The sequence below is a fragment of the Miniopterus natalensis genome, chromosome X (genome assembly GCF_054644295.1).
Source record: "Miniopterus natalensis isolate mMinNat1 chromosome X, mMinNat1.hap1, whole genome shotgun sequence".
Classification (NCBI taxonomy): domain Eukaryota; kingdom Metazoa; phylum Chordata; class Mammalia; order Chiroptera; family Miniopteridae; genus Miniopterus; species Miniopterus natalensis.
The window spans coordinates 25,792,056-25,813,527 of record NC_142103.1 but is presented as its reverse complement, the minus strand read 5'-3'; the positions used below and the strand labels follow the sequence as shown (position 1 = coordinate 25,813,527).

General features: G+C 37.9%; 1 pseudogene; it reads left to right on the top strand.

Annotated features, from left to right (window-relative positions):
- The first annotated feature begins 6,109 nt into the window (after positions 1-6,109).
- Positions 6,110-6,576, top strand: LOC107532128 (UPF0235 protein C15orf40 homolog pseudogene; annotated as a pseudogene).
- Positions 6,577-21,472: the final 14,896 nt, after the last annotated feature.

Here is a 21,472-nt window from a genome sequence, read left to right as displayed (position 1 = left end):
AGGGACAGAAGACACCTGGAGACTGGTAGGAAGGGCGAGGTCAAGGGAGGGGCTGACCCAGCTTTCATGGGTAGCAGGTTGAGAGTGAGGAGGGATCTCTAATCCACAGAAGGGTTATTTCCCTGAGAAGATCCAGCCCCGCAACCCAGGCTGGGCACCACAGCCCGGAGCACCAGAGATGAGACCAGCGACCACTTTACATCCAGCTATGAAAGGTGGCAGGGCAGTTGGCTGCTGGGGAGTCTGGATCTGGTCGGAGTTAAAGCCGCGGGGTTTTTTGTTTGTTTGTTAAAAACCCAGAACACTGAAGTTTTGTCTGCAGCTACTCACCTGAGGTTTTGGAGGAGGGAGTTCAGTGTGCTCTTAATGTGCCTAAGGAGAGACTCGGGGGGGAAACACTGGGGGAGATATGGAAAAGTAGCAGCTGGCCGTACCCTCCCAAACTGAAAGAGCCATTTTTCCTGAGAGGTGCTAGCTCTACAAACCACCCTAGGTTATACAGCATGCCACACCCTCAGGAACCCTGCATTTTGAACTTTGTAGAGGAGATAGCAGCAGAGTCCAAGTCTATGGGTTTGAACAGTGTCAGGAAGCGTCAGTGACTGGATAAGGGGTGGGGACACGCATCCCACTATCCAGGAAACCTGACTGGTGATTCCCCCATACCCTGCACAGGGGAGCTGATAGAAACCCTGGGTATCCAGCTGATCCAACTGGACTGCATAGGAGGATATCTGTCCAGCCAAGGGCAGAGTACTATTCTGGGACAATAGAGGAGTAGCTCTTGGATGGGAAACACACCCACCACTGTCCATGAAATCTGAATAGCACCTCCCCCTCATAGGAGACACAGAGGTCTATACTCAGTATTCCACCTAAGGCCCTTTCAGGAACAGAATTTTGAGCGATTAAGATTAACAGCTGGCTGGCATTGGAAGGCAGGTGGAGGTGGAGCCCAGGGAACCTGGGGAAGGTTGCTGATGCAGCCCTGGGCCCCGTGCTGCTAACAAAATGGCCTTAGAGTGAAGCTTAGCCCTGCTTCACACAGCCAAGTCCTGTGGAAACAGACTCAAACTGTGGATAGATTGGAGCTTCAAACAGGTTGCTGAAAGCCAAAGGAGGACAGTTTCTGACAGTAGTTAGCACCTAAGTACCTCCCTGGAAGTCCAGAATTGGCAGACAGAACAGTCAGCTGCAGTTATCAGAAGAGCAGGATCTGAAGGGAGCTCCCAGGAGGCACTAAACTCTGCTGAGACAAACACCACTTCACTTTTTCTTTCTTTTTTTTAATATACTTTTTTGTTTTTTAATTTATCTGTTTATCTGTCTACATTACTGATTTGTTATTATTTTAGTTTCTATTATTTCTTTCATATATCTAATTTTTCTCTTCCCTTTTCCTACTCTATTTTTCTTTTCTTTTTCTCCTGCTTTCTTTTGTTATTTTCTTATTTTGGGTCTACTGTTTTTTCTTCTGTTTTCCTCTTCAAAATTTTTTTTTTCCTCTTTTCCTTTATACCATTTTCCTTCTGCTATGCTTTATTCTTATGTTCTTTATTTCACCTCTGCCCCTTTATATCCCTTTATCTTCCCCTTTTTTTCCTCTTCGTATTTTTTCTTCTTTCTTTTCTTGTATCAGTCTTGCTCTCTTTTTTCTAATTCTCTCTTCTTTTGTGGTTGCTGTTGTTGTTGTAGTATGGGTTTTCTGTATGGTTTTGTTTCTTGTTTTGTTGTACTTTGTTCTATTCTGTCAGCACCTTAACAACAGCTCACACAACATAGTCGGGGGTGAGCCTCACAGTCAGCCAGCCTGAGTGGAGATTCCACACACAAATGGGACAACAATATTCAAGACCCAATTACAACAGGAGAGCCCAAATAACTCAAAAAAGGGGCATTACTAGAACACCAAGCTCAGGAGATCTAAGAGACTGCACTACTGGGTCCTACAACACACCTACTACATAAGACCACCCCACGAATACTGGGAAGCATAGCAGTTTGATATAATACATAAAAACAAATACAAAGGAACAGCAAAAATGGGGAGACAAAGAAACAACCCCCAAATGAAATAAAATAAGGAATCACCAGAAAGGGAACTAAATGAAATGGAGGCAACAATTTATCAGAAAAAGAATTCAAAGTAATGGTTATAAGGGTGCTCAAAAAATTTTGTGAGAACTACAAGCAACTTAATGAGAATTTATGGAACTTAATGAGAAATACATCAGCATAAAAACAAAGGTAGAAACCATGAATATAAATCAGGTGAAAATAAAGAATTACATAGCTGAAATAAAAAATACTTTGGAAGGAAGCAAGGGTAGACTAGAAGTGGAGGACTGAATCAGCAAATTAGAAGACAAGGTAGAACACTCATTCAGAGAAGCATTTGGGAAAAAAATTAAAAAGAAGGAGGAGAGTTTAAGGGAGCTTTGGGACAACATGAAATGAAACAACATACGCATCCTAAGGATATCAGAAGGAGAAGAATCTGAGCAATGAAGAGAGAACCTGTTTGAGGAAATAATGGCAGAAAACTTCCCTAACACAGTGAAGGAAAAAGTCACTCAAGTTCAGGAAACACAGAGAGTCCAAATCAAGATGAACACAAAAAGACCCACACTTAGACACATCATAATTAAAATGGAAAATGTTAAAAACAAAGAAAGAATCTTAAAGGCTGCAAGAGAGAGACAGAAAGCTACCTAGAAGGGAGCTTCCATTAGACTATTAACTGATTTCTCAATAGAAACAGTTTAGGCCAGAAGGGAGTGGCATAAAGTATACAAAGTAATGAAAAGCAAGGTACTGATTCCAAGACCGCTCTATCCAACAAAACTATCATTTAAAATAGGAGGTGAGCCCGGCCAGGCGTGGCTCAGTGGTTGAGCATCAACCTAGGATCCAGGAGATCGGGGTTCGATTCCCAGTCAGGGCACATGCCTGGGTTGCGGGCTAGGCATCCGATCAATAACTCTCTCATCATTGATGTTTCTATCTCTCTCTCCCCCTCCTTTCCTCTCTCTGAAATGAATAAAGATATGTTAAAAAAAAAAAAAGAAGGTGAAATATAGAGCTTCACAGACAAAAAATGGCTAAAAGAGTTTATTACCACCAAACCAGCACTGCAAGAAATGCTAAGGGGACTGTTGTAAAAAGAAGAAACAGAAAGAGCAAGTGAGGAACACTGGTAGAACAAAGGATTCACAAAGACTGAAAGTGAAGAGATGGGGGAAAAAATTCTATGGGAATGGAAATGAAAAAAAAGCAGGGGTAGTAATACTTATATCTGACAAAGTAGGCTTCAAAGCAAAGGCCATAACAAGAGACAACGAAGGTTGCTACATAATACTAAAGGGATCACTACAACAAGAGGATATAACCCTGGAAAACATATGCACCCAATATAGGAGAACCTCAATACATAAAAAAGCCCTTGGAGGACTTTAAGGGAGAGATCAACAGCAATACAGTCATAGTAGGGGACTTTAACACCCCACTAACATCCCTGGATAGATCTTCCAGACCAAAGAAAAACAAAAACAAGGAAACAGAGACCTTAAACAACAGACTACATGTGATGCATTTAATTGACAATTACAGAACATTCACCCAAAAGCTGCAGAATATACATTCTTCTCAAGTGCACAAGGGACATTCTCAAAGGTAGACCACATGTTAAGTCACACAATAAATCTATACATGCTCAAGAGGATTGAAATCATATCAGGCATCTTCTCAGATCACAAGGGAATGAAACTAGAAATCAAGTACAATAAAAACACTAAAAAATATTCAAACACATGAAGGCTAAATAGCATGATATTAAACAATGAATGGGTTACCAATGAGATCAAGAAACAAAAACACTTCCTGGAAACAAACAAAAATGAGTACACAACAATCCCAAATCTCCAGGACACAGCAAAAGCAGTCCTGAGAGGAAAGTTCATAGCATTACAGGTCTACCTCAAGAAAGAAGAAAAAGCTCTAATAAAATATCTAACAGTACAGTCTTACCAGAGGCTTAATATGGCAGCAGATTGAGTGGAAGCTACAAGCTACACTGACATTCCCAGGACTAAACTGGAATTACAACTGAAACATACAAAAACCATCCTGAATAATCAACTGCAACTGAAGACTAGCTGGAGAGCAACCTCATATCCAGGGCGAAAAGTAGAGAACTCACAGAGACTGGTAGGAAGTTCAGAGGTGCAAGGGGCCTGGCTGGGATCCCACAAGGAGCAGCTGAAGGTACAGATGGATACCTCAGCTGTGGGGGGGTCCCACTGAAAACTCTGTGGCCTAAACCCCAAGCTGGGCTTCCCAGCCAAGAGCACCAGAACTGAGAAAGGTGCGTACATAGCATCTCACTGAAAAGCAGCGAGGTTTCTCTCTGCCAGGGAGAGACAGCTGGAACTGCAAGCACCCTCTTAAAGGGCCAACACACAAAGTTTCATGTGCATCCACTCACCTTGGGCTCTGGCAGAGGAAGGGCAGAGTGGACTGGAGCTGTGTGAGGAGAATCTAGTGTTGTGGGCTCTGGAGATAGTGGTCCGAGGGCACCAATCTCGATTCCTGTGCTGAGTCATTCCCCTAAACTGCAAAGGACATCTTTCTCAGGCAGACATTTACCTTCCAAGCAGCTTTTGCCTCAGGGGGAGCAATTGCCCCACCCTGCTGGAAAACTTCTCACCCTATCCCCAGGAGTTTCTACAGCCTGAGGCTCATTGAGAGACTGATAACAATCAGCTGACCCCACCCTGTGGTGTTTTTACAGCCTGAGGCTCATTAGGATAATCAGATTAATCCACCTGCTGGCAGAGGCAGACCTCAGAGTGCTTTGAGCCCTTGCCCAATCTGTTTCTGGACCTGGGCCTTGGAAAAGCAGACTTTGGTGTGCATCTTGGTCGTGTCCAAATGCACCCAGCCCCAGCAGAGGGGGCTGCAAGTCGTTGGTGGTTGATAGCTCCAAACAAGGTCCTCAAGGCCAGTTAAAAACAGCATCTGACATTGGACTGCACCAGAGACCCTCCAAAAAGAATGAGAGTCCAAGCAGATCTACCTACTACATAGAAACAAACCCAAATAGGCAGCCAAAAAAAGAAAAGCAAGCCCCAAATGAAAGAACAAGAGAAGTCTCCAGAAAAAGAGCTAAATGAAATGGAGATAAGCAATCTATCAGGTATAGAGTTTAGAATACTGGTTGTAAGGATGCTTAAAAGCATGAAAAAATATATGGAAACTATGAAGAATGACATAGCAGAAGTGAAGAATACATTGGAAGAAATAAACAGCAGATTAGAGGAAGCTGAGTGTGATATCAGGGAATTAGAAGACAGGGTAGAAAAAAATCACTCAATCAGAGATCCAAAAAGAAAAAAAACAATTAAAAAACACAAGAACAGTCTAAGGGAACTGTGGGACAACATGAAATGTAATAATATTCACATCATAAGAGTGCCAGAAGGGAAAGAGAAAAAACAAAGTATATAGAATTTGTTTGAAGAAATAATGGCAGAAAACTTCCCTAACCTGGTCAAGGAAAAAGACACACAAATTCAGGAGGCACAGAGAGTCCCAAGCAAGAAGAATCCAAAGAGGCCCATGCCCAGACACATCATAATTAAAATTCAAGACAGAATATTAAAGGCAGCAAGAGAAAAGCAATGTATTACCTACAAAGGAGCTCTCCATAAGGTTGTCAGCTGACTTCTCATCAGAAACTCTACAGGCCAGAAGGGAATGGCATGAAGTATTCAAGGTAATGCAGCACAGGGATCTGAAACCAAGACTACTCTATCCAGCAGGGCTATCATTCAAAATAGATGGTGAAATGAAGAGCTTCCCAGACCAAAAAAAAAAAAGGGGGGGGGGCCTAAAGGAGTTTATCACCACCAAACCAGCATTGTGGGAAATGTTAAAGAGACTGCTGTAATTCGAAGTAGAAACAGAGAGAGAGAGAGAAACATAGGCAAAACGAATTAAAATGGCAATAGATAAGATTCTATCAATGATAACCTTAAATGTAAATGAATTAAATACTCCAATAAAAAGACTTAGTGTAGCTGAGTGGATAAGAAAACATGACCCAGAGGGGATGCTCAGGCTCCGCCACTGCAGACTGAACCTGCTCAGGGTGGGACCTGGTGCTTGGGCCTTTGCTTGGCTCTCTGTGGGTATCAAGATGCCGAAGAAAGCTGGTGCAATGAGCAAGGGTAAAAGCCTGAGCAAGGAGTCAAAGAGACCACTTCTTCCCTTCGATCTTATGGCAGTTGATCCTAAGGGTTTTGTCACCATAGTCGTCCATGCCAAACCCAGTTCCAAACAAAACGCTATAACAGATTTCACAACTGAAGCTGTAAGTGTAGCTATTGCTGCACCTCCATCCAAAGGAAAGGCTAACGCTGAGCTCTGTCGCTATCTCTCCAAGGTCTTAGAACTCAGGAAGAGTGATGTGGTTTTAAATAACGGTGGTAAATCCCATGAAAAAATGGTGAAGCTTTGGCCTCCACAACTCCAGAAGAGATCTTGGAGAAATTGGAGAAACAAGTTGAAAAAAAATAAAAGTAAGAAATGAAAAAAATACATCCTTGAGAAGCTTTTTTATTGCTAATGATAAAGAGACGGCTAAATAGGAGAATATAGTTAAATGCACAGAAGAACATGTATAAAAAAAGTATTTAAATGAGAGCTGTTCTCAAAAAAAGAAATAGAAAATTTAAAAGTACTGTACATTGGATATAGGTTCTAAAATCCCAGACCCCAAATGGCTTCGAACATGTTACTCTGATTTCAGTAGTTTTACAGAATAACAGAGCTGGGAAGGCCATTCAGGAAGACTTGGTTCAATCCCTTTCATTTTGTGTTGGTGCTTCTGATGTCCAGAAGTTGAGAGACACTCAGGATCGAACTGTGCAGGATGACAAATAGTACCCAGATCCCCTGGCTCCCACTCAAATGCAGTTTATCCCGACTGTAAATTAAAATGATAATATTTCCAAAGCACTTCTGGAATTCCAGGGATTGCCTTCTAATCCAGTTTACAAGTGACAGGAACACTTGCCACTGTTCTTGTAGTCTTTATATGGTAAAATACTTATCTATATCCAAAAAAAGAAAACACGACCCAAATATATGCAGCCTACAAGAGACCCACCTCAGAACAAAAGACTCACACAGGATGAGAGTGAAGGGATGGAAAAAAATTCCATGCAAATGGAAATGAAAAAAAAGCTGGGGCAGCAATAGTCATATCTGACAAATTAGACTTAAAAATGAAGGCAATAATGAGAGACAAGAATGGTCATTACATAATACTAAAAGGATCAATCAAATAAGAGGATATAACCCTGATAAACATATATGCACCCAACATAAGACCACCTAAATTTATAAAAAGAAAGAAAGAAAGAAAGAAAGAAAGAAAGAAAGAAAGAAAGAAAGAAAGAAAGAAAGAGAAAGAAAGAAAGAAGAAAGAACTTCTGGAGGACTTTAAGGGAGAGATCGACAGCAATACAATCATAGTAGGGGAATATAACACCCCGTTGACTTCATTGGATAGGTCTTTCAGACAAAGAATCAACAAGGAAACAGTGACCCTAAATGACACACTAGATCAGATGGATTTAATTGACATTTACAGGGCATTCCACTCCAAAGCTGCAGAATATACATTCTTCTCAAGTGCACATGAGACATTCTCAAAGATAGACCACATGTTTGGACACAAAACAAGTATCTACAAGTTCAAGGAGATTGAAGTAATGTCAGGCATCTTCTAGGACCACAATGGCATGAAATTAAAAATCAACTATGATAAAAACATTTAAAAACATTCAAACACTTGGAGGTTAAATACAATGCTATTAAACAATGAATGTGTTACCAAAGAGATCAAGGAAGAAATAATAAACTTCCTGGAAACAAATGAAAATGAACTCACAACGACACCAAATTTATGGGACACAATGAAAGCAGTCCTGAGAGGGAAGTTCATAGCACTACAGGCCTACCTCAAAAAAGAAGAAAAACTTCTAATAGACTCTCTAACCCTACAACTTAAAGACTTAGAAAGAGAACAAGAAAAGCCCACAGTAAGTAGAAGGAAGGAAATAATAAAGATCAGAGCAGCCCAGCTGGCCATGGCTCAGCGGTTGAGCATCGACCTAGGATCCAGGAGATCGAGGTTTGATTCCCGGTCAGGGCACATGCCCGGGTTGTGGACTCGATTCCCAGTCAGGGGCATGCAGGAGGCAGCCAATCAATGATGACTCTCTTATCATTGATGTTTCTATCTCCCTCTCCCTCTCCGTGAAATCAATAAAGATATATTTCTTAGAAAGAAAAAAAAGATCAGAGCAGAAATAAATGACATAGAGGCTAAAAAAATACAAAAGATCCATGAAACCAAGAGCTGGATCTTGGAAAAGATAAACAAGATTGATGAACCTTTAGCCAAACTCATCAAGAAACAAAGAGAGAGGACCCAAATAAACAAAATCAGAAAAGAAAGAGATGAAGTAACAACTGACTCAACAGAAATACAAAGGATTGTAAGAAAATACTATGAACAACTATACCACGCCAAGCTGGACAACATAGATGAAAAGGACAAATTCTTAGAAAAATACAACCTTCCAAAACTCAATCAGGAAGACTCAGAAAACCTGAACAGGCCGATAACTACTGACAAAGTTGAAGCAGAAATCAAAAACCTCCTAGCACACAAAAGCCATGGCCCAGATGGCTTCACAGGGGAATTTGAACAAACGTACAAAGAAGGACTAACACCCATCCTCCTCAAACTATTCCAAAAAATCCAAGAGGAAGGAACACTTCCAAGCTCTTCTTATGAGGCCAGTATTACCCTAATCCCAAAACCAGATAAAGACACTACAAAGAAAGGGAATTACAGGCCAGTACCCTTGATGAACATAGATGCTAAAATCCTCAACACAATATTAGCAAATTAGATCCAGCACTATATTAAAAACATCATACACCATGACCAACTGGGATTTATTCCAGGGATGCAAGGCTGGTACAATAATCCCAAAATCAGTTACTGTGATACATCACATATACAAATTGAAAGACAAAAATAACATGATCATATCAATAGACGCAGCAAAGGCATTCAACAAAATCCAACACCCATGTTTGATAAAAACTCTCAGCAAAATTGGAATAGAAAGATCATAACTCAATATAATAAAGGCCATATATGACAAACCTACAGTCAATGTCATACTCAATGGGTAAAAACTAAAAACATTCCCTCTAAGAACAGGAACAAGACAGGGGTGTCTACTTTCACCACTCTTATTCAACATAGTACTGGAAGTCCTAGCCACAGCAAGCAGACAAGAAGAAAACAAAAGGCATCCAAATTGGAAAGGAGGAAGTAAAACTGTCATTATTTTCAGATGACATGATATTGTACATAGAAAACCCTAAGGACACCGCCAAAAAAACTACTAGATTTAATAAATGAATTCGGCAAGGTAGGAGGATACAAAATTAACACCCTAAAATCTATGGCATTTTTATACACCAATAATGTGCTCTCAAAAAGAGAAACTGAAAAAAAATAAAAATAAAATCCCATTGCAACAAAAAAATTAAGATACTTAGGAATAAACTTAACCAAGTTGGTAAAAGACCTGTACTCAGAAAATGTCAGGACTATGCAAAAAGAAATAGAAAAAGATATAAACAAATGGAAGAATATACCGTGTTCATGGATTGGTAGAATTAACATCATTAAAATGTCCATACTAACCAAAGCAATCTATAAATTCAATGCAATCCCTATTAAAATACCAACAGCATATTTCACAGAGCTAGAACAAACACTTCAGAAATGTATATGGAATCAAAAAAGACCCCGAATAGCCACGGCAATCTTGATAAAGAAGAACAAAGTTGGAGGGATCACAATACCTTATATCAAGGTATAATACAAAACCACTATAATCAGAACAGCCTGGTACTGGCACAAGAACAGATATATAGATCAGTGGAACAGAACAGAGAACCCAGAAATCGACCCAAGCCATTACACTCAATTAATATTTGACAAAGGAGGCAAGAACATACAATGGAGTAAAGACAGTCTCTTCAATAAATGGTGTTGGAAAAATTGGACAGGTACATGCAAAAAAATGAAACTAGACCACCAACTTACACCATACACAAAAATAAACTCAAAATGGATAAAAGACTTACGTGTCAGACATGAAACCATAAAAATCCTAGAAGAAAACATAGGCAGCAGCATCTTAGACATCTCTCGTAGCAATATGTTTGCCAATCCATCTCCTAGGGCAAGAGAAACAAAGGGGAAAATAAACAAATGGGACTGCATCAAACTAAAAAGCTTCTGCACAGCAAAAGAAACCATCAACAAAACAAAAAGGGGGCCCAGTGAAGGGAGAACATATTTGCCAATGACACATTTGATAAAGGGTTAATATCCAAAATATATAAAGAACTCATACAACTTAACAAAAAGAAGACAACCCAATTAAAAAATGGGCAAAGGATCTAAATGGACTCTTCTCCAAAGAGGACATATAGATGGCAAAGAAACATATGAAAAAATGCTCAAAGGGAAGATATGAGTGCCATGTTTACCTATGCCACCATCTTGACTGGAAGTCTGATTTTTAACATCAAAATGGTAATGCTAATAAAATAATAAACTGTTTGCATTTGCTCTTAAATAGACCATAAATTAATACATGAGGACTTTGAACTTTTCAGTTCAAGTTCATGAATAATTATCAAGTGATTACTATGTGTAAAGTGCCACTAATACCAGGTACCGTAGGGGAGGGGATACACAGATACATAACTGGCATCTATAATATAATAGAAGGGTTTATATTTGTATTGTTCTTCTGTTGGGGTTTATCCATTAGGTTCAAATGTAGATTCCCTGAACTCCTCACCTCTGCTGAGTAGTGTTAACTTTTGGTTCCCACCTGCAGGGTCCACTCCGAAGTTGCCTCAGATGTCTAAGAACAGACAAGCAGCAGGAGGAAGAAATAGCCTCATCCCCTTCAACAATGTTTCCTATTTTCCTATTTTTTGTCCTGTCCCCTTGACTGATCCAGACTACTTCCTTGAACTAGACTACCATTGTTTCTGCCCTCCTTTTGAGCTGGTGTCTTCCTACTTCTGCGACAGCCTACTGTCTGCTGGTCTAATTTGCTGACTCTTGACCCAATCAGACTCCAGATATCTCTGTTTGTTTTCTTGTTAATTTATCTACTCCTTCACCAGCCCTTGGCACACATTTAAATCTCCTTATCCCAGCAACTTGCCCAGTGCAGTTGACCCCATAGCAATGTCTGAGGGCTGCTAGTGCTCAGTGTACTCCTGGTTAAAAACAGCTTACAATAAAGGCAGCACTGAAATATATAAATCTGTCTGTACATTTGAAATATCTAAAATTTAAAATTCTAAATGTTAAAAATTAAACCTTGAACAACCTTGTTAGATTATAACACATGGGACATAAAAATTAATGGAATGCAGCAACTCATAAGTATCAGTCAATCAACAAATATTTGAGTGCCTACCATGGACAAGGCACTTTACTTGAAAGGAAAAGATCTCTAGCTACTGAAATATGTTTACTTTTCAATGAATAAACAATGAGACAGAAGATATTCCTTGGGGATCCTGTTTTTAAAATTCCAAAAAGAACTAAGAGGGGGAAAGGCTATGAAATCAATTCCACTAATACCATAGCAATTAAAATTGTGGATCTTAACTTACTCCTGGCTAAACTAGTTGATAGCATATTTCAGCAGGACTTGGAAAACCAGTTTGCCCTTTTAGATATTCTGAGAGAGGTGACTTTCAGACTTGTCACGTGGGATTCCCAAGAGTCCAATTCCTCGTTCAAATCCACTCCATGTTTATGCAAGTGCATTAGCTGGAACAGTAGGAAGAAAAAAAAAGTCAGTGCAGGAAGTCATCCAACCCTGATAAGTTGACATGTAGAATAAAGTTGGTGGTGTTATTTATTACTAAGGTAGTCCTGGTGAAGGGTTATGTGTGTGTACAGTTGGAGGAGGGGCAGGCAAAAGGGAACGTAGATAAGTAAAGTGAAATAGAGCTGATGTATTCAGAGCTTATGTTGCTTGAAGTGAGATCAGTTACCTGTTTGCAACTGAAATTTCAAACTTCTGCTTAGCAGGGACCTGAGTGGACAAATGGTGACTGATAGTTGGAAATACCAGCAGACATCTTAAATTTTATGCTCAAATGAACGAGCAATGAACCAGGAGAATAAGTCCAGTTGGTTTCGGCTACTTGTAATTTTTACCTTTTTATTTAGAATCACAGCATCTTTTCCAATGAACGCCTATGTGACTGTGAATTATTACAATGAAATCATCAACTACACTACAACAGAGACGTGTGAATGTGGTGTTTATGGATTAGCCTCACCAGTGGCTAATGCTATGGGGGTGGTGGCCATCCCTAAGAACAATAACTACCAAGCTTGTGACTACAACACTGAGTTTACTAATGCGGAGAAGCCTTGGATTGCACTAATAGAAAGAGGTAATTGTACGTTTTCAGAAAAAATTCAAACAGCAAGCAGAAGAAATGCTGACGCTGTTGTGATTTACAACTTTCCAGAGACTGGCAACCAGACAATACAGATGGCAAATTTTGGTAAGTAATAATACATAGATTCCCCAAAAGGGATAATGTCTTTGTTTATCTTAAAATGGTATTTTCATCTAGAATTACTCTCGATCCGGCAATGAAGGTGTAAAACCATTTTACTTTCAATTTTCTTGCCTGTCATTACTTGGAATTAACTTACTATTACTCAGTATTTGTAATTAATTTGGTCCAAGGACAAAAGCAATTCATGAAGTGGCTCCTATTTTCTTTCACGATTTTTTTTTTAGCTGTATTAGTTTTCTCAGTGTGTATTATATAATTGTGTTTTAATAATATGTGCATTTACCTCTAACAGTTAAAGAAAACAAATATTTTTATTTCTTTGTTAATTTGTACTTTTCAGATTGATTCAGTTTCTCATTCAAAAGGGGCTGTATGTATTCAAGTATGCTATAGCTGCAAAACAGACTCATTATTATGATTAAACAATAGCTTATTGTAAGTGTGCAAAACGTTTACATAAAAGAATTTGATTGTCTGCTGTACGCAGGTGAGACTTGAATCTGTTTGTGGGAATAATACGTATAAACCTACTCTGTAAGAAACATTATACATTGAAAAGGATATGGCAGAAATAAGATAACACTGTATAATTCACATCAAAAGTAAAGGTTTCCCTTAGAAATGTTTACTTATGACTTAAGTAATATAATCATCAATTTATTAACTTTATAAAGGGATTTACTTCTGAGAATTACTATTACTACTTTTTTTTTTATTTTGTAAAACACAAGTCACATTCCAAATAAATGATTTTTAAACCACTGAAGAAATAGACTTCTGAGCCAAGTTTTTTATACTGAGGGTGGATATGGGTATTTTTGGCCCCAGACTTGCCCTCCTCCCCCCAAAAATGGTAATAATATCAAATAAGGTAAGAGTTGACAGACACAACATCAGGATAATTGGTGTTCTCACTGTCAAATTTGGCCTTCGAAAAAAATAATGTAAATTAAATTATACAGGTGTTCAAATTATAAAAAAGAAAATCAAATTTGTGTTAAGAATAGTAGAGGAATTGGACCATTCCAGGTTGTACACATATAATATGACAATTTTGTACTAATATTTGAAAAACAAGCTGATTATTTTCCTGGGTATTGAAAAACCAGGTGAGGTGGTCTTTCAGCAGCATAAAATTATTGTAAATGTACAAAACTCTATTTGCTACGTTTTGTAACATATCCTAGACATTGCCAGAATTCAGCCATTCACTTTATTTTAAAGAGCACTTCATAAATATTCCCTGTGTGTTCTTATATTTTTATAAGTGACTGTTATTTTTGTAGAAATAAATAGGGCAGCTTTCTGATGAAAATTAGAAATTAAACCTGTTCTCAGGAACCTACTTCCTTTATGTTTCAACTTCTAGATTCTGAGTACTCTAGGTTTCCTTTTCCATGGACAATCACATTCTGCTTGTTCACTCTCTGGATATTTTTGAAGTATAAACAGTATGAAACTAAATGGTAGTCCTGTTTTCAAAACTTGCTTTGCAACATGCAGTAAGGGCCAACATCTTGTGGAATGTAGGTACTCAGCCACTGAATTTAAAAGATTTACCAAAGGTCACTTACAGTAAATCTTGCCAAAGGGCATGCACACAGTCATCTGAATATATGGCTCTGAGCCAAGTTTAAAAAACAAGGAAGTTATATTTATCATTCAATATATAGCTCCAGCATAATCAAGGATACATAATCAAAAACATTTTTTTTAAAACTATGGCATTACCCATTTTAAAATAAGCACATTGAAAAAATTATATAATGATAGTAATTGTAATAGTTAATATGTATTACCATTTACTATATGTCAGGCACTGTTCTGGGGGTCTTTATCTAATGAATATTGATATTTAAAATTGGATGATCTCAACCCCAAAGGATTAAAATTGTAAGTTTAGTGTTTTACCCCTATAACACCTGTTCACTAGTGTGTCATTGCAATTCTTCCTTCCCAGAAATTTCCCTTATATAGAAACTATTATATGATTTAGTTGACAAACATAGCCAAACAACTGTGGGAAACTCTATGATCAGCCTCTAGGCAGCAATTTTTAAACCAGTGTGCTACAATAATTTTTAAAACATGCAATGCCTGACTATTTAGTCAGGGGCATTTACTTCTTTTCCTTTAGATTGTCAAATAGAAAAAATTACAACAGCCAACACAACAATCACCGTCCAGTGTGAATGAATCAAAATTACACCTAATTTTTTGTCAGATTGGCAAAAAATATATTTGTTGCTGTGCCTCAAAATTTTAGTAATCAGTTTGTATGTCACAAGATGACAAAAGTTGAAAATCGCTGCTCTAGGCCATTAAAGATTGAGTCATTGTTTTATACCATAAGCCAAAATTTTGTTTGTTTTTGCTGTCATTTCATTAGTGTTTCTTTTGGTGCAGGCACAGAGGGTGGGGCAACAATTCCTCCTCCTCCTACAAAAGCTCATGCCTTCACCTTCCATCACCTCATCTTCTACCAGAAAACCACACTCTAGCCTTCTGAGGGCTGTGGCACCTTTTTGTTCTTCTTTGGTTCCCCCGCCTCTTCATTCCTTCATTCTCATTTTTCTATGCTAGATAGACCTTATTAGCTTTTCCACAATGTTGCCCCCTTTTACTTCTTACTGATGTCAATGCCTTTCAACGAGATACCACTAGGAAAAGACCTGTACTTGAAAAAGTAGGGTTTATTACTTGTTGCAGCAAAGGGAGAATGCATACCAAGGGAAACTGTGGGGTGTCTCAATAAGAGGGTGGTAAAAAGGACTTACAGGATTTGACCTTGCTTTACATAATTTGGGGAGAAATTTAAGGAAGCAAGCATTTGAATAGCCATCCCATTTTGCTCAAGACTGAGCACTGGAACATGCAACTTTTAGTGCTAAAACCAGGAAATCCCTGAGAAAACTAGGCTGAGTCGGTCACTCTAGCTGGCTTTGTTCTGGACTTGGATACTGACAGGAAGTTGGGGTAATTCAGTGATTTGATTTCTAAATAAATCTTATTTGTAAGTGGGGAAGACTAACCCAAAGCTATAGCTTTAATTGGTAAAGAAGCAACAGTCACTCATGTTAGTCAGGATGGCAGATGTTTGGTCATTTTTGTGGTTTGGACACTGTTCATATTTTGACTGTATTCAGACTTGATAATGGAGTGGTCTTGTTTTTGCCTTGATCTATCGCAGCCACAGAATGACCTTTTCTCATGTTGATGTTCTGTGAGATTGTTTATGTTCAACAAGAAAACACCAAGGCCAGATTGATAGTGCCAGTCCCAGACGTCAGGGGTTGCATGTCTCTTTCTCACTGACAATGCACTATGCTCATGCTCCTACTGTTGTACAACTCTGTCCAGTCTATTTACAGCCTCCCTCTTAGCAGAATTCTTTTTCTGAAGGGGAGAAGTTCAGCCTGAGAACTCCCATTGAGAAAGAATAGTCTATAGCCTAGTACTTGGAGGTAAACCTTTAAATCAGTTTCCCAATTTGCAGTGCGTTTCGACTTGGAATTTTGATGGAATTGGAAATAAAAGAATATGTTTATAGTATCCTTAAGTAATCATGTAACAGCAATCTTTTCCAAATGCTTCAGAAACATCCATCCAGTTCTGTCCCAGATGTGCAAGAAAAGTCAGGACTGTTCAGTTATTGAAGCAGAAAATTTGGAGCAAGTTTAGCACTTGCTTGCTGAGCAAACAGGTTTTGAAAGTTAAATATGCTGTTAAATAGGTAAATTGCCTTAAGAAATGCTTAAATTTGAATATAGTTTATTTCAGCAAAATCAATAATTCAGGAGGGATAAAATGGTTCTTACGTTTTTTATCGTTTTAACTGTGCCCAATGAAGTGAGATTTGCAGCATTTCAGAATCCCCCAAACTCCAGGGTAATTAAGTGCATGGAAAGCAAGGGTTTAATCAGAGAAGCAAACTCACATGTTTTAGGGGGAAAAAAGTTCTAGAAATGAGAGGGGAAATAAAAAATTGTATATAAATGAAGTGAAAAGATAATAAAAACTTCAACAAGGCTTGGACTCAGATATACACATTTATCTTTAGAGAAGCTTAATTTAAGAAAATTAATCAGTTCTACGTTGAATGAATCTCAAATCTGTCTAGATGTATCCATCTCCAAGATTTCATCCTCAGATCTCTGCAATAACTTCCTAATTGATATCCCTGCTTCTCTTGTCCCCCTCCAAGCCCACTCCCCACACTGAAACCAAAGTGGCTTTTTAGAAATAATAAATCACACTCTGTTTAAAATACTTCAGTGGCTTCCCATAGCACTTACAGTAAATGAAAACTCCTTTCCATGTCCTTTACCCAGCCATGGATCACCTGGTTCCTGCCTACGGCTCTGACCTCAGCTCCTCTCACCTCCCCACACACTTCCTAGCTCTAGCCACACCGAATTCCTTTGAGTCCCTAAATTCCACTAAACTCTTCCTGCCCTTGAGCCTGAACGTACTTGACACCTCTCTCTTCTTCACTCCCACTCCTCATTAAACATAAAATCCTGTTGATTCCACTTCCTCTGCTGCTTGCATCCAAGCCCAGGCCAATATCATCTCCCTCCTGGATTACTTCAATAGCCTCCCAACAGATCTCCCTGCTACTCTTGCCCCTCTATAGATAGAGTCTAGTCTTCCAAGTAGCAGCCAGAGTTATCCTGTGGAAAATATAATTCAGTCCCCATTAGAATAAAATCCATGCTCCATGCCATGTCCTACAAAGCCTTATATTATCAGACCTTATTCCATGCCCCTCTCCCCCACATTACTGTGATTCAGACACCCTAGTTTTCTGTTTCTAAACCAATAGAGAAATGAGTAAGCTTTATGCACCTGCTGTTCCCTTTACCTAAGTCATTCATTTCTCCTTTATATTTTCACATAACACTGCCTCCAAAAATATATAACCATGTGCACTGTGAACAGCCTAGTGCAAGGTACTATCATCTCTCACACTGACTAGTGCAAATGACCTCCAACCTGACCTCCTGCTTCCACTCTTGCTGCCTACCCCATATTTTCTCTATGTGGCAGTAAGAGTGATGTTCTAAAAATATAAGTTAGATCACATTGTTCCTCTACTTAAAGCCCCCAGTGACTTTCCACTGTTCTTCAAATGAAATCTAAACTTTACTTGCCTAAAACGGATTTGCATGATCTGGCCTCTGCCCACCATTTTAACCTAACAGTGCTACTCTTCCTCTCCCTCATAACTCTCTGAACATCAGATATTCTCTCCAAAACCTGGAGCTTTTTCTCTGTGAGACTCTTTTTGCTTGCTTTTCTCCCTATCACCACCATCACTATCACACATAACAAGTCCTCCAAATCACAATTTAAATATCTCTTCTAAGAAATCTTCCTCAATCACATTATTTCCCATCAAAGTCCACTGCTCATTTCTGTTTAAATCTCTTATAATTTGTAATTATTTTGTTATTTGCTTATAATATGTCTCTCCCACTTGATTGTAAGTTCTAGGATGCCAGAGGCATTGTCTGTCATACTTGCCATTGTATCCATTGAGCATAGTGCCTGGTCTTCACTAGTTGTTGAATCAATGAAAGATTAAGAAACTAGAAAGCAATTCCCTTTTATATATGAAAAGGTGTACAAGTTTAAATGAAGTTGATTAGGTGAACTTAGCAACCCATTGCATTTTAAAATTGTTTTTATTTTTACAATACTTTCTCCTTTAAAAAATATATAATTAAAGGCCCCCTCAACTACCACCCCCAATCTTGGTCCTCTCCCAAGACATAACTATTGCTATGTATTTTGTTAGCTAACCTCTCAGCTCTCTCTCTCTCTCTCTCTCTCTCTCTCTCTCTCTGTCTCTCTCTTTCTCTATCTATCATCTATCTATCTATCTATCTATCTATCTATCTATCTATCTATCTATCATCTATCATCTATCATCTATCTATCATCTATCTATCTATCTATCATCTATCTATCTATCTATCTATCTATCTATCTATCTATCTATCTATCTATCTATTATCTATCTATCTATCTATCTATCTATCTATCTATCTATCTATCATCTATCATCTATCTATCTATCTATCTATCATCTATCTATCTATCTATCTATCTATCTATCTATCTATCTATCTATCTATCTATCATCTATCTATCATCTATCTATCTATCTATCTATCTATCTATCTATCTATCTATCTATCATCTATCATCTATCTATCTATCTATCATCTATCATCTATCATCTATCTATCTATCATCATCTATCTATCTATCATCATCTATCTATCATCTATCTATCTATACATGAATATGTATGTATAGGTACATATATAATACACAGGCAACTTGTGTTTTGTTTTTATTATTTTTTAAATATTTTTATGTTGATTTTTTAGAGAGAGGAAGGGAGAGAGAGAGAAACATTGATGTGAGAGAGAAACAGCAATTGGTTGCCTCCCATACACACCCCAACCAGGGACCCAACCTGCAACCTGGGCATGTGCCCTGACTAGGAATAGAACTGGTGACCTTTTGGTGCACAGAACAATGCTCAGACAACTGAGCACACTGGCCAGGGAAACCTGAGTTTTATTTTTAACATTAACAAAGTTATTCTGTAGCTTTCTTTTGTCACTCAACAGTAGGAATTAGAGTTATTGCCATGTCAATAAATTTGCATTTAGATCTAATTCATTCTTTTAACTACTGCGTATTTCATAGTGTGAACACACACATAATTTATTTAACCACTCCCCTATTAATGAACATTTGGGTTGTTTTTAATTCCCCTCATTTGTACATAATACTTCAATGAATAATTTTGGCTGATAACTAAGGAAGCTATTGATATTCACCTTGCATCATTATTGATGTTAATTTTGCATCTGACCATTTTGTTGAACTCTTATTAATTTTAATAGTTCGTCCATCAATTGTCTTGAATTGTCACGATAAATGATCATTTTCTCTACAAATTTTGCTTCTTTTTTATATTAATTGTACTTCTTAATTCTATCCAGTGGTTTTATTCCATTACCTTGGGGTCCAGTAGTGTAACAGTGTACATCATTGACTTGTTCCTGACTTTACTAAAAAAACGTTCCCACTGTTCCACATTAAGTGTGTTGTTCAATAGAAGTTTCTGGGAAGTGCTCTTTATCAAGCTTCAGGACTTCAGTAAGGCATTGAATCTTATTATTACTAGCAAGCTAGAATATAAATGTATATGTATATGTGTATTGTGTAGATTGACATATAAATACAGTCATCTGCAGTGTAACAACGACGATATGTTCTGAGTAATGTGTCCAGAGGCAATTTCATCATTATGAAAACATAGAATATACTTACACAAACCTGGCTGGTATAACTTAATACACACCTAGGCTATATGATAGAACCTATTGTTCCTAGGCTGGGACCACCATTGTAAATGCAGTCCATACATGATAGACATGTAGTTATGCAGCACATGACTGAATATATATTATTATAGCATATGACCCAAAGCGGGAATCATTGTCAGCTTAGGAGAAATAATAAAGTGAAATACAGAAACAATAGTTTAACATAACAGATTTTTCTTTTTTTTCAGATACAGTTGTATTATTGTCCTGAATAAAGGATTAAAAAAATGTTCGTTTCTTATAAATATGACTTCAAGTTAAGTATCAAGTTGTAAGACACAAGCCAAATTTAAAAGCATCTTAAAAATTAGAAAAATTGGTTATAAAAACAAGATGAAGTACCATAGTAAATGGTAAAGAATAATAAATGTAGAGAAAGATAGAAAAGAGAAAAACAAGGGCAAGAAGACAGATTTATAAGCAAAATATGTGTTAATTTTATTTTTCAATTACAGTTTACATTCAATATTATTTTGTATTAGATTCAGGTGTTCAGCATAGTGGTTAGACAATCATATACTTTAAAAAGTGTTCCCCATAGTTTTTCCAGTACCCATCTTGCACCATACATAATTATTACAATATTATTGACTATATTCTCTATGTTGTACTTTACATCCCTGTGACTCTTTTGTAACTTACCAATTTGTACTTCTTAATCCTTTCACTTTTTTCACCCAGTCCCCCAACCACCACCCCCTCTGGCAACCATCAGTCTGCTCTCTGTGACTATGAGTCTGTTTCTGTTTTGTTTGCTCATTTATAGTATTCTTTAGATTCCACATTAGTGAAATCATATGGTATTTGTTTTTCTCTGGCTGACTTATTTCGCTTAATACACTCTAGGCCCATCCATACTGTCACGAATGGTAAGATTTCATTCTTTTTTATAGCTGAGAAATATTCCATTGTATATATATACCATACCATTTTAATCCACTCATCTATTGATGGGCACTTGGGTTGCTTTCATATCTTGCCTATTGTAAATAATGGTACAACAAACATAGGGGTATAAATATCCTTTCTTTTTAGTGTTTTGGCTTTCCTCATATATATCCCAGAATGGGAATTTCTAGGTTATAAAGCAGTTCCATTTTCTATAGTGGCTGCACCAATCTGCATTCCCACCAACAGTACATGAGGATTCCCTTTTCTTCACATCCTCGCCAACACTTGATGTTTGTGGATTTATTGATGGTAACCATTCTGACAGATGTCAGGTGATATCTCATTGTGGTTTTAATTTGCATTTCTCTGATGCTTAGTGACATTGAGCATCTTTTCATATGTCCATTGGCCATCTGTTTGTCCTCTTTGGAGAAGTGTCTATTCAGGTC